Below are 19,288 nucleotides of genomic sequence, written 5' to 3' on the forward strand. Positions count from 1 at the left end.
TTTTGAATTAAAATACATGTATTTGCCATTTTTATAACCAAAAATCTTGTGAAATTCAATGTTTTAAACCTTCTTTTTTTTTAGGTTATTGCAATTCATTTACCTCGATCTTTCACAAATGCTAGGGGTACCTCTCATGCTTTTGTAAACAACTTATATAGCTTTGCTCATGTTCAAATCACTTTGGTGACTCTCTCTCAATCAATCAATCATCCATCTTTTGTAAAGAAATTTGCCCTTTAAAGAGACTCCCCCTAGCCCTCCTGTTACTTGTGGAAAGGTAAATGAATAGAACTCTCAAGCTAATCGCTCTCTCTCTCTCTCAAGTGGTCCAAAAGCTTTGGGCCATCCTCTCTCATTCATAAGTTAGATGTACATATCAAAGACGTTGCTAACTTAACTAGATAAGTACGCTGCTTGAGGATAGCCCTTAAGATTATCTAAGTGATAATGAAACTCTTAAAGAAGACCCCAAAAGTAAATATAAAGAACCTTGCATATAACATTGGATATTTGTATTTGTGAAATGCATTTTCATATAGAGAAGTTTATGTGTACAAGGATTAGTACATAACTTTCATTACTTTCTTGGCCATGTCTTAGTTTATAGAATCGATTGCATCATTTCCTCTTACCATGCATTGCTTCCTCGAGTAAGTGAGAGATTAACTACATGAGCAAAAACTTCCAATCATTTAAATATCATTGGGAAACTTGAAAATATGAAAATCTCCAAACTTGCCAAGTATAATTTGTAAAGGCCCAAGTCTCAATAAGTTGATCAATGATTATGAAGCTCCATATAGGGACTACACTCAATTTGTAACAAAAATAGATACAAGACATCTAATCAAGTGTGATTTATAATATACATTGTGCTCTTCTTGACTAGAACTTTAGCGATGGAATTTATGGTGTAGACAAAACAATCAAGCCAACTTGTCCCATGTCATGGACCTAAGATTGATAACATCAACAGCTGCAAGCTCATAACATAGGGTGAAAGACATTGGTTTTGGCCAACTATTTGCCTTTTACATCATATAGCTTCGACAAATAACAAAGGTAGGTATAACGAACATAAATAACCATATGGTATAAGACCCACAAATTTGTGTATACTAAGGGGTAACCAAGTCAAGTGCTCAATTTTGAATACCCTACTAGTTATGTTCAAATGATTTATAGAAACCTAACTTGCATGCTCAAAAACAATTGATAGAAACCTAACTCTCATGTACCTACTGAGAAGAGCATTCTTAATGTATAGGCACAAGCTTTCAAACCACATACCTTGTACTCCTTTGAGGTTGACAAGTTTCTTACTTCATCCACTTTGATAATTCAAGATATCAGAAATGGCTTCACAAATTTGTAATCACCAACCTACGTGAAAAAGCAATTAAGTTAGTTCAATGGGTACATGCTTATTTAAGATCAATTGACTCAGAACTTGAAGCCTAAAAAACAATACGATTCAAACCATTTATACAAATACATTTCATAGGGCCAATTGCATTTCATGGCCATTCACCATCAACACCATTGAGTAATCGTCCTTTTCACTTCCAACTTAGATTTGAGCCACTCCTATTAACAATCACACCCTTGGCTTGCTACAATGGTTCCTTAGTTGTTTCATCAAATGAAAACAATTAACTCGACACTCACGATTTTGTTACTTTAGAAATTCTATGGGTCTACATTTCATGGCATCTACAATTGGTTCAAACTTATCAAACAGCTTGCCCACAAAACAAGTTAGCCAAGCACCATTATACCAACATTTAACAATTGGTATCAAAGCTCTTGAACTTCTTTTCCTTGTCTTATGTGAATGTGTATTTTTTATGCACCACAACCCTAAATCTAACAATTGGTATCAAAGCAGACTTTTGCATCATGAGTTTGCCCAACACTCAAGTTCATCTTCTTTAACTTAAGGAGTTGTCTTAGGAGAAGCAAGATCTTGAGAGAGTGTGTAGTTTAGTATGTAAATTAATTTTTAAAGGCCAAACTTCATTTTCAAGTGAGTTTCGGGGTTATTGGCATGTTACAAGATTGTGTGACAACTCCTTCCTAAAAACCATCACATGCATCCAAGCCCCTATGACTAAACCCCTTGTATATACATGTGAGGCAATTTTAATAACTCTTAGTGTATCATTCTTGTAAGATGGGAAGCTCTTTGTATCTACACTTTTTTACATGATACTATACATTCTCAAAACTGATTACCTACTTGACCAAACCCAATGTTTTTCATTTCAAAATGTTATTATAATTGCTCTGAAAATAAGTTGATGTTCATTTATTTATTTTTGTGGATCTTCATTTGTCTATTTATCGGTAGCATGATAGTGACCAATGCTACATAGAGATCCTAACATAATGAGTCACCAGGGTATGGCAAATAGACAAATGAAAATCTACAAAAATGAGTAAACGTCATCTTATTTTCATAGTAATTATCAATATTATAGCCCTTCACTATACAACAACTCAAATTGACAAGAAATTGAAAGAATTCACAAATTGCAAGAAGAGAGAAAATAGAAAAAGAGTGCACCGCACAAGATTGGGTACAATCTCCCCGCATGCATGTATTTATAGATTTGTATTATGTTTTGTGTTAAAAAATATTGAAAAAACATCTTTTTTAGACTATTGCTTTCTTTACATTAATGACATGCTTTTGGCATTTTATTTGCCAACTCCTAACTAAATAAACTATTAGCTTTTCTAAGGCTTGTATGAAAAGTTATTCTCTAACCCTTTAGGCCTTACACAAAGGTTACAATCATAAGTAAATTATACATGTACATGCACAATAATTCCATGCTAAAGTAATGTCTATAAATAATTAATTCAGCTTGTATAATAAAACCCATTCCACTCAGAATATAAGATTATTGTATGTTTATAGTAATTATCATAATATTACCTGATGTTGTAGTCCTTCATTGTACGATAATAACTATGAACTTAAAATTGAGAGAATGCATAAATTACATGAGAGAAAATAGAGATAACAAAGCAAAACAAAAAGATTGGGTACAATATTTCCCCACTCATGGGTGAGCACCTTCCCTATGCATGTATTTATGAATTTGCATTATCTTTTTGTGCCCACAATATATTGAAAATTTATCCTTTTGTGCTATTGCTTTATTTGCATGAACCCTATGGTTTTGGCTTAATATTATCTATCTCCTATCTAATAAACATATTCTAAGGTTTGTATAAAAATATTATATAACCCTTTAGGTTTTCTACGAAAGTTATAACCAAATAAATAAATTGCACATGTGCATATATATTCGATCATTTGCTAGAGAATACACAAAAATATAATAATTCTACGCAAGTAAAGTGGCTAAAAATAATTAGTCATTGCACATTAAAAATGCACTCTACTCAAAACAATTACTTTGCATAACTTCATCTAATATTCTACTCACCACAATGCAAAACACATTAGTTCTCTACCATTTAGCTACACATAGGCACAATGCAACTAGTGTCACACATGTGCACACATGCAATAAGTCATTATCATGCAACAAATTTAAAAATAAAATTTTGTAAAAAATATATGTATTATTTCCACAACATTGTGTGGGGATTTTAAAGACACTTGTCCTCAAGTGATAAAATGAATAAAAGTGCATGGGTGGTCTTAGTGCTACCTCATGTGATGAATGTGCACCATCTCAACAAGACAATGTAAAATATCAATGTATTGCCTTATAGAGTGAGTCTATATACATAAGTCAAAGTTGACAATGACTTCTAAATCCACTAGGATTTTTCAATAGAACGGTTTTTATATTTAATGAAATACCTATGATATTGAGTATATATTCTAGTAATGCTCTAGTCATGGCCAAGGATATTAACTTCAGGTACTAATATTTCAATGTCGATAAGAAATTGAAAAAAATCACAAATACAATCCCCGCTTCCCCCAATTCATAGGTGAGCATCTCCCCCATGCATCTATTTACATTATCTGTTTGTACTCAAGATACATTGAAAACCATCCCTTTTGAGCTTCTTACTTTCTTTGGCTGAACATTATGCGTTTGGTCTAATAATATCTAACTTCTATCTAATATGCAGAATTGTCTAATCCTTTAGGCCTTGCACATTGAATTGCATGTGCGCATATAATAGTCCCATGCTAGAGTGCCCAAAAATATAATAATTCCATGCTATTGAAGTGCCAAAAATTTATTAATCCTTGCACATTTAAATGCACTCTACTCAAAATAAATATTTTGCATAACTTCATCTAGCCATATACTCGCCACAACACAAAACACATTAGTTTTCTACCATATATCTACTAGGCACAATGCGACAAGTGCTACACGTGGGTCCGCACATAACAAGTCACTATCATGTGGTAAATCGACAAATGAAAATCCACAGAAACAAATAAATAAACATCATCTTATTTTCATAGAAATTATCTCAATATCACCTAAGGCTTAAAAAGTAAATATCCTTAGTTGATAAAACAAACATCATCTTATTTTCATAGAAATTATCTCAATATTACCTAAGGCTTAAAAAGCAAATATCCTTAGTTGATAAAACAAAGCTATGTGGGTGATCAATCACATACTATTGCTGCCTCATGCAGTAAATCTACATTGCAATAATGAGGTAATCCACAATATCAATGTAATATCTCAATGTAGTGAATTTGTACATACCCTATGAAAATAAGATAGTCATAGATTTTCACAAAACACTATCTCATATTGTGAATTTGTGCCCCCCAAACATCAATGTGACTATGAGTAGTATACACTTATTAGCTAATCATATTTTAAATCCACTAGGATTCTTCAACAAAATGGTGTTTATACTTAATTAAATAATTATGATATGGAGTATTTGTTTTGTCAGTGGTTTGATCATAGTTGAGGATAACTTCAAATATTAATATTTCTGTGTCTTCCTCTAACAATGGAGAGTCATGTGCAATTGGAGTCATTGGTGGAAATTTCTTGAATGCTTTTAGCAAACTAATATGAAATGAATTATGAGTCTTCTAATGAGAAGGAATACCCAATGTGAATGCTTTATCAATTGATCTTATGAACAATATAGAATGGCCCAATCATTTTCTTTGGATGTGATAGCATTACATTTCTTGTTGGCTTGAGCAAGATTGCTTTATTTTATCAGTCACTTCTTTTAAAAAATTTATATGATCACTAGCTAAATTATCAACATGCATGTGGAATATCGATTGCTATGATGGTCACAGACACGGATAATTTTTGACCATAAATAACTTTAAAGAATACTCTACCAAAAGTGAAGTATGGAGTGTTATTTATAAGCAAACTATAGGGAAGGTAAATGTTGGTCCCATTTGTGTGGTTAGTCAATTATGTAGGATCTAAGAAGGTCGAGTATGGTAGTAGTGGTTGAGTCAATTTGGCCATTGCTTTTAAGGTGGAAAGATGAGGTCCATCTTAAAACCTAGATTTTTAAACAATACTATGTTGTAATGGGTACAAAATCTACCATCACGATTAGGAAGCATCACTTTTGGAAATCCATGATATGGAAAATTGGCCTTGATGAATAGTTTAGTAGCTTGAGGTGTAGTTAGGATCTTTTTATAGGGAACAAAGTAAGCTTGTTTACTAAATCTATCTACGATAGTCCATATCATGTCATTATGGTGAGATATTGTAGGTAAAAAAGTAATAAAATCCATAGAAATTTATTGCCATGGTCCAATAGATACATACAAAGACACGAGTAATCTATAAGGTTTACTATGTTGATGTTTAATCCGTTGACAAACAATGCACTTAGAACCAATTTTAGTAATATCATGCTTCATGTTAGGTCAATAAAATTATTCTCTACATATAGCTATGGTAGACTGAATGTCTCTATGTCCCATATAAGGAGATGCATGTATTTTATTCGTTGAATTGTTCTTGCAATAATACACAAGTTCCTTTGATAATACAAGAATAGGATTGTGTCCTTCCTAGATATAACTCCATGGTATGGAAGAGGAGGCATACCCGACAGGTCATTAGAGAAAACATCATTGTAGTCATCTAGTAAAATTTTAATGTATTTAAGATTCCTTTTTGTTTCCTCTAGTTTAAATTCTCTAGCAAAGATTAAGAAGATCTCACATCCTTGTCTTATTCCCCTCAAAATTTTTGTGGCTAAAATAATTAATGATTTATTCTCTTCCTCTTTTTCTTGGATTTTATGAAATTGATTATCTTATTGTTTGAAAATTAAGACTCGTTTTTCACAGTTTAATAATGCATGGTTTTTAACTACCAATCAGTCCTAATTATCACATCTCTTTCCCCCATGTCTAGTATATAAAAGTCTCATTTATGTGTTTCATTGTTTAAAGTGAAGGCTAGATTTTGTATCAAACCCTTCATAAAATGTACTTCCCCATTAGCCAATTCTATAAGTTAGTATATTATTTTGTCAAAATTTAGATTATGGTTCCTGAGAACTTTTTGAGATACAAAGCTATGTATACTTCTAGAATCAATAAGAATAGCAAGGGCTCTCAAATGTTGAATAGAAGAAATGATGCATGTAATGGGAGAAGTTGAACACATATCTTGTTCATCAGCTTTTTCAATTGTAGTGCCCATTTTTAAATCTTTTCATAGTTCTTTGTCCTTGCTATAACTTCAAGGAAATTAATATAGCCTGATTGTCAAGAAGTGAATTGGAGAGAGAGAAAGAGGAGAGAGAAGACTGCAAAAGAGAGAGATGGAGTGTAGAGAGTAATGAGGATAGAGAAATACTAGAATAGGAGAGAGAAAGATAGAAAGAAATAAGAAGCTATTGAAGCTGCGAGCAAGGTAATGAGGAGAAGGACAGTAATATACTAATGTGTCAAAAGATGAGAAAAATTGCATGCCCCCTCCTTTTATACCTATGTTAGTGTAACATGGTATTACTATTATTTTCACACTGAACCACTATTCTTCCCAGTTTCTTACAATCCATCCCATCCCAAGGGTTTTTGCCCTCAAAAGCAAACTTGCAAAGATTGGAAAAGGATGGATAGAACAAAGTTCTACTCTGTTTTCAACGTTACAAATGAATGAAAGATGAGAGGCATATGGACTGAAATGAAGAAATAGAAGTAAGCCTCAGCTATATACATGATCAAGAATTCTTCAAAAGTACTTGGAGCCTTAAAGTCTTCAATTGATGAACTCAAAATGAACTTGACAACTTGTTGTATAAGCAGACCCTGCTGAACCAAATGAGTACTTTGACCCTATGTAGGTGATATAATTCTAAAAATTAGGCAGAATAAAAACTGTTCTAAAATAGTTTGTTGTTAGGTCCCTCTTTGGAACATAATTGGCTACATAGTCAGTAAGCTTCAGCTTCAACTGCCAATGTGTCCCTTAGGTAAGAAAACTCATCTAATATGGAATCAGACCTCCAAGAAGCTTCCTCAAGTGGCAAACCTCTCCATTTGATCATGTATTCAATGATGGAATGAGAATGAAGCTTCTTCTCACGCTGACCTATGATGGCCTCTGGGATGTATTAAATAAGATCTTCTTCATCAATAGGTAGCAAATCATCAACTGTATCAACAGGATCACCATAGAAAGGCTTGAGCTGACTAACATGGAACACATTATGAATCTTAGTGGAAAAGGGTAGCTCCAATCTATATGACAGTTCCCCAATGCACTTTAGAATATCCAGTAGGGGCCATAAAATATGTGAGCAAGCTTGTTGCTAGATCCATCTTTCAAAGTAGAATATTGAGACTTGGGCACCTTCAACAAAATCAATTCTCCTTCTTGAAACTCTAAAGGTCACCTCTTCTCATTTGCATACATCTTCATTTGGTCTTGGGCTTTCCTAAGATTCATCTTACACTGTTGAAGAAGGGTGTGCATTCTTTCCAATTCTTCTTTCCCATGAGGATTGATTCTTTCATTGAATATGACTGTGGGTAAGGACACTGTATAACCATACATAGCCTCAAAGGGTGAAAGTCCAATACTAGCATGAGTGGAGTTATTGTAGGCAAACTCAGTCAAGTGTAACCAAGAATCCCACGAATTCTGGACATCATAGTAGAAATGGTGAAGGTAAGTCTTCAACCACTTGTTTACCCTTTCTGTCTATCCATCAGTTTATGGATGATAGGCCATAGAGGGAGCCAATTTAGTGCCCATGGATGTGAATACCGCTTGCCAAAAGATACTCATGAACAATCACTTGCAGTAATCCATGTAATCTAAAAATTTGCTTCATAAATTGATTGGCCACTTGAGAAGCAATAAACTGGGTCTTGGTTGGAATGAAATGGGTTGCCTTGGTGAGTTTATCCACCACCACATATATACTATTCCATCACTTCTTGGTAGAAGGCAAGTCAATAATGAAATCCATAGTAATATGCGTCCATTTGCTTGTAGGAATAGGTAATGGATGCAACAAACCACCTGGCTTATGGGTGTTGTCCTTATCGACAAGGCATGCACTTCATGACAAAATCTTTGACATCTTTCCATAGTCCTTTCCAATAAAAGCTTTTGTTGATCCTATCATGGGTTTTGAAAACTCCAAGGTGTCCAGCTAAAGGCAAAGAATGCAAGTCCTCTATAATTTTCTGTGTAAAAGAAGAAGTAGAGGGAATGACAATTGTGCCATTTAACTAGATTAGGCCATTTTGAAGCTGATAATGTGAGTTATCTTCCATGAGACCTTCCTGTAATTCTTGAAAAATATGGCTGGGCTCTTCATCCAAAAGATAAGCTTTTTGTAATTCTTCAATCTAGTTACTATGTAGCTCAGTCTTTGCTGAAACTTTACATGCCCAAATACAAGAAAGAGAATCAACCACTACATTGTCTTTACCCCTTGTATGGGTGATGTCAAAATCATAATTTTGCAATGTAGCTACCCACCTACGTTGCTTAGGAGTAAGATTGGACAGAGAGAAAATACTTAAGGACCGTGCGATCACTTTGAACTCTGAATCGATTGCCATATAAATAATGGTGCAATAATTTTATTGCATGCAAGATAGCCAACATCTCTTGGTCATAAACATTCATAGCCATTTCCTTATCTATAAGCTTGCGACTTTCAAAGGAAATCACTCCATACTTCTGTAACAAAACAGCCCCTATACCTCGGCCACTAGAATCACACTGTATAGTAAACTTCTTCAAAGAATTCGAGCATACTAGAATAGGAGTAGATGTAAGGAGTTCCTTTAAATGGTTGAAGCTACTATCAACAAGAGCATCCCAAAGAAAGCTTCTTTATTCAATCTATCAGTCAAAGGAGGTGCAATAGCCACATAATATTTGATGAATCGAAGAGAAAATGAAGATAGACCAAGAAATTCTCTAAGTAGTGAAGTAGTGGTAGTAGGTGTTGGCCAATCTTTAACACACTACACCTTCTTGGAGCCAACTTGGATTCCTTTTTCATTCATAATATATCCCAAGTATTCCACTTCAGACTACATGAAAGAGCATTTTGCAAAGAGTCTGTGATGCCTCAATACATCAAAAACCTTCCTCATGTGTGATAAATGGTCCTAAAGGGTCTTACTGTAAATCAAAATGTCATCAAAGAAGACCAAGTCAAACTGAAAGAGGAAAGGCTGCAAAATCTTGTTCATCAAACTCTAGAAGATAGATGAAGCATTTGTAAGCCCAAATGGCATCACTAGGAAATGGTAGAGCCCTTGATCGATCCTAAAAGCAGTCTTGATTTCATCACCCTCTCGCATATGTATTTGATAATACCCTGACCTCAAATCAATATTCGTAAAGAATTTACCCCCTTGAGCTCATCAAGCAAATCATCAATTCTGGGTATGGGGTACCTATTCTTCATTGTGAACTTGTTAAGATCCCTGTAATCAATACAAATCCTAAAAGATCCATCTTTCTTTTTAACTAACAAGACTGGAGATGCATAGGGTGAAGAACTAAGTTCAATGAATCCCATTTCAAGAAGCTCCTTGATTTGCTTGGCTACTTCTTCATGCTCACACTTGGACGATCTGTAAGGTGGCTTATTAATTGGCTTTGAGTTGGGATCCAAATCAATGGGGTGATCTATTACTCTCTTGGGAGGCAATGAAGTAGGCACTTCAAACAAATCCCTATATTCCTCAAGAAGAGCTTTCAAGGCTGGATGACTTGTTGAATTTATGGACTTATCTTCAGCCTCTTTATTCAAGTGCAAAACAAATATATGTGAGTGTCTCTTGTACTCCTTTTTGAGTTTTTGAATGGTGATAAGCTGAATTTCATGTAAATGGATGAGCTATCCATCGAAGATAAACTCCATATACAGCTGTGAGAAATCCATAATAATTTTGCCTAATGCTATCAATCAATCACAACCGAGTACAATATCTATGGGCCCCATTTCCAAGGTTATTAGGTTTACTTTTGCTTCATAATTTTTAGCCAGCTGTAAAGAAACCTATGGGCATATTTGAGTGCCGACTTCTTCTTCACCATTGGCTACTTGAACTCTTATGGGCTGTTGTAAGTCAGTGGGAATATAATTTATCTTGTCCATAATGGACTTACTCACAAAACTGTGTATATTGCCACTTTCTATCAGGATGAACATGTCCTTCCTATGAATATTACCATTCATATGAAGTGTATTAGGGCACTTAGAACCTGTCCAAGCATTCATGGAAATGGAACAACTAGTGGTAGCAAGTGGCTTCTCATAAATCCCTCCCAGGTCAAAAGAAACACTCCCACCTGGATCAAAAGGAAAAGAGTTGGCATGATCATAAAAATATTCTTGCCCAATTTCTTCCTCAAGATCATCATTTTCAGTAGTAGGTACAAATGCATTAGCCTCATCAAGGTCATATTCAGAATCCTCAAAGACTAATATACTATGAAACTTGGCTTTTGCATTTTTGTATGCACACTTTATGGCATGATCAGTTGTATACTTTTCCCCACATTTGAAGCATAAGCCTTTTTCCTTTCTTTCTTTGTAGAGGTCCATAGGAATAGACTTTGGATTCATGTTATTTGAAATGGATTTAGGCTTGCTCTCCCCTTGTTTGAAATCTAATCTTGGACTATTTGCTATCTTGAAATTTCTTTGAGAACTTGAAGCATTGAATGATGGATAAGTCGGCACTCTTAAGCCCCCACTTGGTGCATGATTGCTACCATAAACATTGCCAACTTGTCCATGTTTTAATATAGTCCTTGGCTATCCATAACTAGGCTAAAATGAGGGCTCCCTTCTATATTTCCCTCCACAGTGCTTCGCAAGCTCAATAGCTTTGAAAAGAGTAGGGTTTTGCACGATAGCATCACTTGAAAAAGATGGCTCTAAACCATACATGTACTTGTGGAGTTTAGCTTCATTACTAATGCTCTCTACATACATGATAAGATTGAGGAATTGGTTAGTATACTCTTGTACACTTAGGCCTCTTTGCTCTAATCCATACCATCTCTGTGCCAATTTCTCTTTTTCAAGAGGAGAGACAAAGACCTTAGCCATAAGTGCCAATTGCTCTACAAGTATATTTTCCTTCTTAATGTATCTCCACCAAGTATGTGCAAACCCCTCCAAATGCAAGGATGCAAAATGAATCTTCATATCATCAGTTCTATGGAATATATCAAAGTAAGATTCCAATTTTGAAATCCATTCCTCTAGATTGGATGGTGAAGATGATTGCCATTGTACTTTGTCAAAATGATCTTATCTTTCAGCTCTCTTTCATGAAAGGGTTGCTGTGCCAAAATAGATTGGTCATGAGTATTAGGCATGGAACCCCCAAAATAAGATGGAACTCTCCCAATAGGTGGTTGAGAACTAGTATGACACCTCATTGGTAGAAGACCTCTAGGTAGTTGGATATTCATCCCAAAAGCTTGGGAATCAACACCATTCAAACTACCCAAATAGTCATCATGCCTTTGTGAAGTCTCATTGTTAACCCTCAAACGAACGAAGGTGGAAAATCCGGAAAAGCTAAAGCAGAAGAAAAAGACAAAGGCCAAGGAAAAGAGAAACGGAAGACAAAGACGCACAAGGAGAAGAGTCTTAAACAAGGGAGAAAGGCGCACAAGGAAAAGCGCAAGTCAAAACTTTTGTAAAAGAGCGCAAGTGCATCATGGTTTAATTCAAGGAGCGCCGGGCTCTCACCCGTGCAATTTGTAAATGTAGATGGGCGATGGAAAGGAAGCTAGGAAGATAGAAGGACAATGGGAAAAAGGGCCAAGGCTACGGGGCTACGGCCGGCCATGTAAAAAGGGGAAAAGGGGATGACCGCCCAAAAGGGATTTAGGGTTTTGTATATAAAGTTGAAAAGTGAATGAGAATCTCATTCTTGTGTGTGGCCAAAAGTAGCTCTCCTCTTCTTCTTCTTCTTCTTCTTCTTGCTTGCTTGAGCTTGTGCTTGAGAGAGGGAGTGTGAGAGTGTGAGGGAGTGAGTGTGTGAGGGTGAGGGACTGAGGAGGAGAAGCTCTCCATCTTCTCCTCTCTTCTTCTCTTCTTTTCTTCTCTTCTCTTCTCTTCTCTTGTCTTGCTCGTGGACATGGAGCTTGGAGTGTGGAGCTTGAGGATGGAGCTTGCTTGAAGCTTGCACTTGGATCGTGGAGCTACCGAAGTGCGCGGGAGAGGAGGTAACTCGAACGGCACCAAGGTAAGCTCACTACACCCATAAGGTAGGTGATAGTCCTGACGAGAGATGTACCTTGATCAACACTGCATAGACGACCCAAGACATCAGTGGAGAATCCACATTTGGTCGTGCAGTTGAGAACTCAAGGGTATTTGTCAGAAGGCTTAAATTTACAAGCCAAGACCCGGAAGATGAAGACATAGTACCACCTGCTTATCTTAGGGTCAAACTCACCGCAGAAAGAGAGCATAGTGTTGATGCTCTCATTGATGAAGGAGCAGATTTCAATATCTTGACTTACGAAGCATGGACTCAACTAGGTCAACCAGAGCTCAAATCGGCTGATGCAACTCTTAACCCTTACGGGGAGCACCCAAAGCACTTCTAGGGAAGTGCAGAATCCTTGTAACTATTGAAATAGAAAGCTTGCCAGTCCTGTTCTATGTTCCTCCAAATAGCAAAAATCGTGGAAAGGAAATCCTCCTAGGAAGGCCCTTCAAAAAGGCAACGAAGTGTGAAGCCGACTATGTAGCACAAAGGATACACATGACACTACCGGGTGTGAGGATAGTCACAACCTTTAGCAAGGGTGACCTCATCAAACCTCAAGGGAAAGGCAAGGAAGGTGCTGACGTAATAGTCAAGCCTACTAACGAGAGCAAGGACTTGTTGGAAAAACTGATACAAGCACAAGTCGAACAACGAGAACCAATGAGTGAGGCCAAGCCTGAAAAGAGGTCAAGAGACAATGCCAAGGATGGGCTTTGGACTTACATATATCATAGAAGACCACGAAAGAAGTCCAAGCCTTATAGACGCAGGCATCGATGGAGGGTCAGCACAACGCCGCGATGGATATCCAAAGCGTTGCTACGTGCTCAAGGGTACTACGCAGGTAACCAATGGATTTGGGTACCAAAATCCCCTGCTAAACCGCCTCTATCAACTGAAGGCCAGAGTGCATCAAAAGCAATGAAGCATAGGAGGAAATCTAAGAGAAACTCTAGGTCTCGCGGCAAGGAACCAGACATGATGGTTCGAAAGAAAGAGCCTCAGCCTAGCATGCTAAATGGATAGATGTCATATGTGGCCAATGAGCATGCACAAAAATCATTAGTGCCCAAAGAGCCTTTGATTTCCCAAGGGGAGAACAAGCACCATAGGCACAACATTGCTCAAGGCAAGGTTGATCTCTCAACAAAGCAAATGGCACAATCGCCTAATAGCCTCGAGCAAATGCTCCAGTCAGTGCCAAGCCCACGTAGGAGTCCCAAATCTCCTACATCCTCTTCACCTAAATGGACACGGGAAGCACGGCAGCAGCAGCCTCGTGCCGCTGCTCAACCTACACAAGTGAATGTGCAAAGGGCAACAAAAGGCATGACCACTTCTGATCTGCCCAAGGACTTGACACCGCAGTGTACCAATGGTAGCCAGTCCACTAAACTAGCTGCTACTACTTCCAATCAGGGACCACAGCAGTCACAGCCCTTGGCTGTGACAATGCCCCTTGTGGAATGTGTCCTTAGTAGTTTACATGTGGAGGAGGTGTCGCAACCAAATCCCTTGACAACTCCAGCACTTTCAAAGTGCCTAAAGCCTAGGCTTGAGGAGAAACCTCTCAAAGCTGTGGTCAGGGAGGTGGCGCATCGAGCCACTCAACCTAGCAAGGCTATTCAGCAGGCCACGGCCATGTCCCATAAGGACACACTAGAAAAAGAGAATACTGAGGCCCAACCAAGCACATCAACGGTTGACCTCGTCCAAGGTCCTAAGTCGTTGAGAGATGCACCTTCACTGACCAAGAAAAAGAGGAGAAAACAACGAAGACAACAGCAATCACAGGTGGTTGTGGACCCCAAGAGCAATGGAGAGCTGGGGAAAAAAGCATCAAGTCCATCCACCAATGAACCCATTGATGTCTCTCCTAATAGCGGTGAAACTTCAGTCACATCCATGTGCTCTGAAAAATCAAAGCAGCCGTTGCCATCAACAGTTTCTTTCAACACTCAATCCACCGACAATGGAACTCATATCGACCAATTAAGAGTGGATACAACGTCATCACAACAGGGTGACAAATCTATACCAGTCACATCCGAGAAGAACCATGACAAAATAGCAACAAAACCTCAGGAAAAACATGAGAACCCCAAGAGCATAAGAAATCCTAGTGTTGACCAATCTTGCTCATCTAGGCCTGAGCCCCCAGCCATGCTAAAGCCTAAGGAAACTCTTAGAACTTTGCATGTGATAGCCACCGAGCAAGCTCTCGTTGAACATAGAAGTGTCACAGAATGCTTAACTGAGTTGGATGCTAAGCTCAAAGTGGTCGCACGTGTCTACGTCCTTGCCGGCATGGGCACAATCCCCAAGGAGCAGCTTGGAGATTACTTGCCCTTTCCTCTATCTTGGGAAGAGCAAGAATATCTTGACGAGCACTACGACAGGCTCCTACATCAATGCATGTGACTCATCTCTGACGAGGAGGCTGACGAACTGCGCTTAACCATCACGTTCAATGAAGTGCTCTGCCGACCGAATCTCGTAGACATAGAGCAACTAAAGCGATTGACAGCAGGTCAGAGTCAATTTGAGCAGCGTTGGTGCGAAAGTCGCATTGTAATGGCCGAACTGGGGGCTCAGATCATGACAGTCTCTGAGGAGCGATTGGCCAAATGGCGATCCCAAAGGGACCCAACCTATGTGGCACCAACTTCCCTTCGAGTGCTAACTGGCATTCGGGGTGCGAACTTAGCTGCAACTAGCCTAGAGAGCCCTTTGATTGATAAGGTTCTCACTGAGGAGGAGTTACACATTGCCAGTAGACTCGGACAAGGGTCCATGCCGCTCAATGTGGCAAAATATTTATCGGTACTAAGTAAGCTGCCACGAGTGCTGGATGCGTGTGCCACGCTCCAGTACAACCCCGAGTTCTACAATTGGTTCTTGTCCTCGTAAAGTGACATGGATTCATAAATATGTATATAAATAAACAATGATTTTTGTGTCACCCTGTATAGATACTGTCAACACACACAAGCAATGATAGTCAAGCGCAGGGAGAAGAGTTGGGTTTGACAGGCTAAGCTTCTCAAGTCCTCCTCTCATCACGCATTTAAAAGCTGTGTGACCATCCCCACCTCCAAGTGAAGGGCATGCAATCCACATTACCGCCAAAGGAAGCCTTGACCAACAACTCTGATGGTGTAGACAGGGTGTAGTCTCTTTCTATACACCTTCTTTCCTTTTTGGTCTATCCTTTCGAGGATGTGCCCTGTCCCACTCCATGACAACCAGTCCACACAACTTAGCATAAGCCAATATCTGCTAATGACTGGAGGCAAAACAAACATCATCATGGGGGCCATCCCTCTACAACAAACACTGCATGCCTCACCCCTCCCCTTCTTGTCATATGCGCTTGATAAACCACACTAAAATCCCTTCCATGCGAACAATTGTATCTTGTATCAAGGTCTAACCCTTGGTTTGCGCCTTGCAGGTCTCCCTACGAGGAAAACATGGAGAGCCTAGGGCAGCTTGCTTGCAAAGATGCTCTTTGCTTCCGACGGGAACATGCAGCACACGCCCCTCCGCCGGTGCGCTACGTGCCCACCCTCAAGAGGTATGCGAAGAAGCAAGGCCCTAAGAGACACCATCCCGGACGAAGGCCGAAGAACCCCCGGGCCAAGAAAGTAGAGACTCGAAGCAACGCGTAGCATGTGGCAATGCCGGTGGCACAAACCCCCAACGTACACTCGGGCACCAGATGCTCAAGGGCAGATAGGGCAGCCTGCGATAGGGAAGAATTTAATGAACTGTTTAAAGACATTCTGGAAACAGTAGCGGCCCGGGACTACACCATTCATGTCCCGGCCGACATGTTCCTTGCCCAACCTCATGGGAGCCCCGCACTAGCACTGCCCCAGTCGCCTAGTCAACTGGACTCACCCCGTTGCGTACCTATCGACTAAATCCCTAGGATGTACAAGTAGCTCGACAAGTCAGCATGCCAGAACATTTTGTTTTTTTGATGAGTAAAGGGGCAAGATCCCCACTTGTACACTTTCCCGTTACTTCTCGTTAATGCATGCAACCTTAACACGCAATGAAATAGGCATCCCAATAGACATTATAGAATTCTAAAAAATTATGTCCTATCATGATTGCATTTGTTTGATGCACTTAACACAAGCAAGCATATACTCTCACGAAGTGACAAGTGGATGCAGGATAATATAGGTCCTTGTGCGAAAGTGTTCAATGCCTGATCACCACAAGACCATTGACCCCACAAAGAGCCACGACAAAGCCACACTGCCGAAAGCAAAAATCACCCTTGCCGACCACCCACATCGCATGGCCCAACGCACATTCATGGGCCACGCTCCCTTTCTGGGTCAAGCTCTATAGTTGGCTCACGGCAGTCGTTACCTCAATTGTACCAACATCGCGTGTGTCGCAAGGAGGTTTGCAATATCTCAAGTGTATCTCCCCATCTCAACAACTGCTTCTCTAACAACGAGGCTAGGGCACAATCATCATTGTAATATCAATTTCCTGAGCCTTCGAAGCTTGACATTTTCCAACCCATTGAAAGGCGACTAGTCTCAACATATTATAATGGTTGTACTCACGCAAGTCTTTTTTTAAAAAAAGAGAGAGAATAGAATGAAAGAAAGAAAGAAAGAAAAAAGCACAAGAAAAAGAAACAAAAAGAAAGAAAGAAAGAAAAAAAGCACCCACGATCACAGCACAGCACCTAGGGGTCCTCAAATTAGGTACGTCCAGTGACCTTGGTCGACTGGCTCCGTCCCTAGTCCCCTAGCCCTTTACCATCACCCACAATTGTTCAGGGCACATCAAATGCAGGACATACCTAGGGAGCTTGTCTCGCCTATGGTTAGACCTGTCACCCTGACCCACTTGCACAATTCTCTCTTGCACTCTGCCTTAGTACCATTGCAATCAGTGGTGATAAGCACCGCACGATTGGCCATGAAAAGTACACCGTACTCATCAAGCAAGTCCAATAGTTTCCAGCTACTGAAAGTGCGGTGTCCCTGTATTCAATTATGCTCCGTCGTGTAGTCACAATGCAAAGGATGTCTCATATACCTTCACGTGTACTTCTTCTCAACATGGATAACTTTGCTTCATCCACACATTGTTATGAGAAACTAGCCCACGGTCTTCTAACTACGTAATATCTAAGTATGCACGAGCACTTACATAATATCTGCACCGAAGTATATGCACAGTTTGGGTCCTCAAGTGCAGGACAATACTCTTAGCTTGCTTAGAGTTCGACCTGTCTCCCAAACTAATCAAATATGTCTTGTGTACGATAAGAAGACTAGCGCTACCCCTTAGGGAGAGATCACATGAGAGGTTTTCAAATTGCAGGTATTGAAGCCTCCAACGAAATTTCAATCGCTCTTTACCGACACCCAACTTTGAATGCTTATCCCTTACCATCCGATAAGCCCGCAAATAATCATCATGTGCAGAATCCCCAACAAACCAACACTTGTGCTGGCCATCAATGCAATCCCCAACACTGCCACCTTGGCCACCAACAGGCCCCCAGGACCTTCTGCCACACCACCACCAACACTCCTCCACGGAAGCCATAGGTGTCCTTCTCACCCACGTCTTCGGTGCATGCTACAGCTTGCTACCTACGACGGTGAGTGCCATGGGACTGGCACTCGTCTAGGAGGGGGGTAATGTTAACCCTCAAACGAACGAAGGTGGAAAATCTGGAAAAGATAAAGCAGAAGAAAAAGACAAAGGCCAAGGAAAAGAGAAACGGAAGACAAAGACGCACAAGGAGAAGAGTCTTAAACAAGGGAGAAAGGCGCACAAGGAAAAGCGCAAGTCAAAACTTTTGTAAAAGAGCGCAAGTGCATCATGGTTTAATTCAAGGAACATCGGGCTCTCACCCGTGCAATTTGTAAATATAGATGGGCGGTGTAAAGGAAGCTAGGAAGATAGAAGGACAATGGGAAAAAGGGCCAAGGCTACGGCCGGCCATGTAAAAAGGGGATGACCGCCCAAAAGGGATTTATGGTTTTGTATATAAAGTTGAAAAGTGAATGAGAAGCTCATTCTTGTGTGTGGCCAAAAGTAGCTCTCCTCTTCTTCTTCTTCTTCTTGTTCTTGCTTGCTTGAGCTTGTGCTTGAGAGAGGGAGTGTGAGAGTGTGAGGGAGTGAGTGTGTGAGGGTGAGGGACTGAGGAGGAGAAGCTCTCCATCTTCTCCTCTCTTCTTCTCTTCTCTTCTCTTCTCTTCTCTTGCTCGCGGACATGGAGCTTGGAGTGTGGAGCTTGAGGATGGAGCTTGCTTGAAGCTTGCACTCGGATCGTGGAGCTATCGGAGTGCGCGGGAGAGGAGGTAACTCGAACGACACCAAGGTAAGCTCACTACACCCATAAGGTAGGCATTGCGCGTCGGCTATGTGAGAGGTAGCCATTAGTGCTCGGCTTGGAACGCTTGAAACAATAAGCGGTCCGAGGGTCTCAGCGGTTGAGTGAAAGCTCCCACACTCATCTACTTCATATTGGCTATTTGGAATACCTCTTTGTCTGATGATACCATG

The sequence above is a fragment of the Lygodium microphyllum genome, chromosome 30 (genome assembly GCF_053477565.2).
Source record: "Lygodium microphyllum isolate KBCC chromosome 30, Lygodium_microphyllum_v1.1.10, whole genome shotgun sequence".
NCBI lineage: Eukaryota > Viridiplantae > Streptophyta > Polypodiopsida > Schizaeales > Lygodiaceae > Lygodium > Lygodium microphyllum.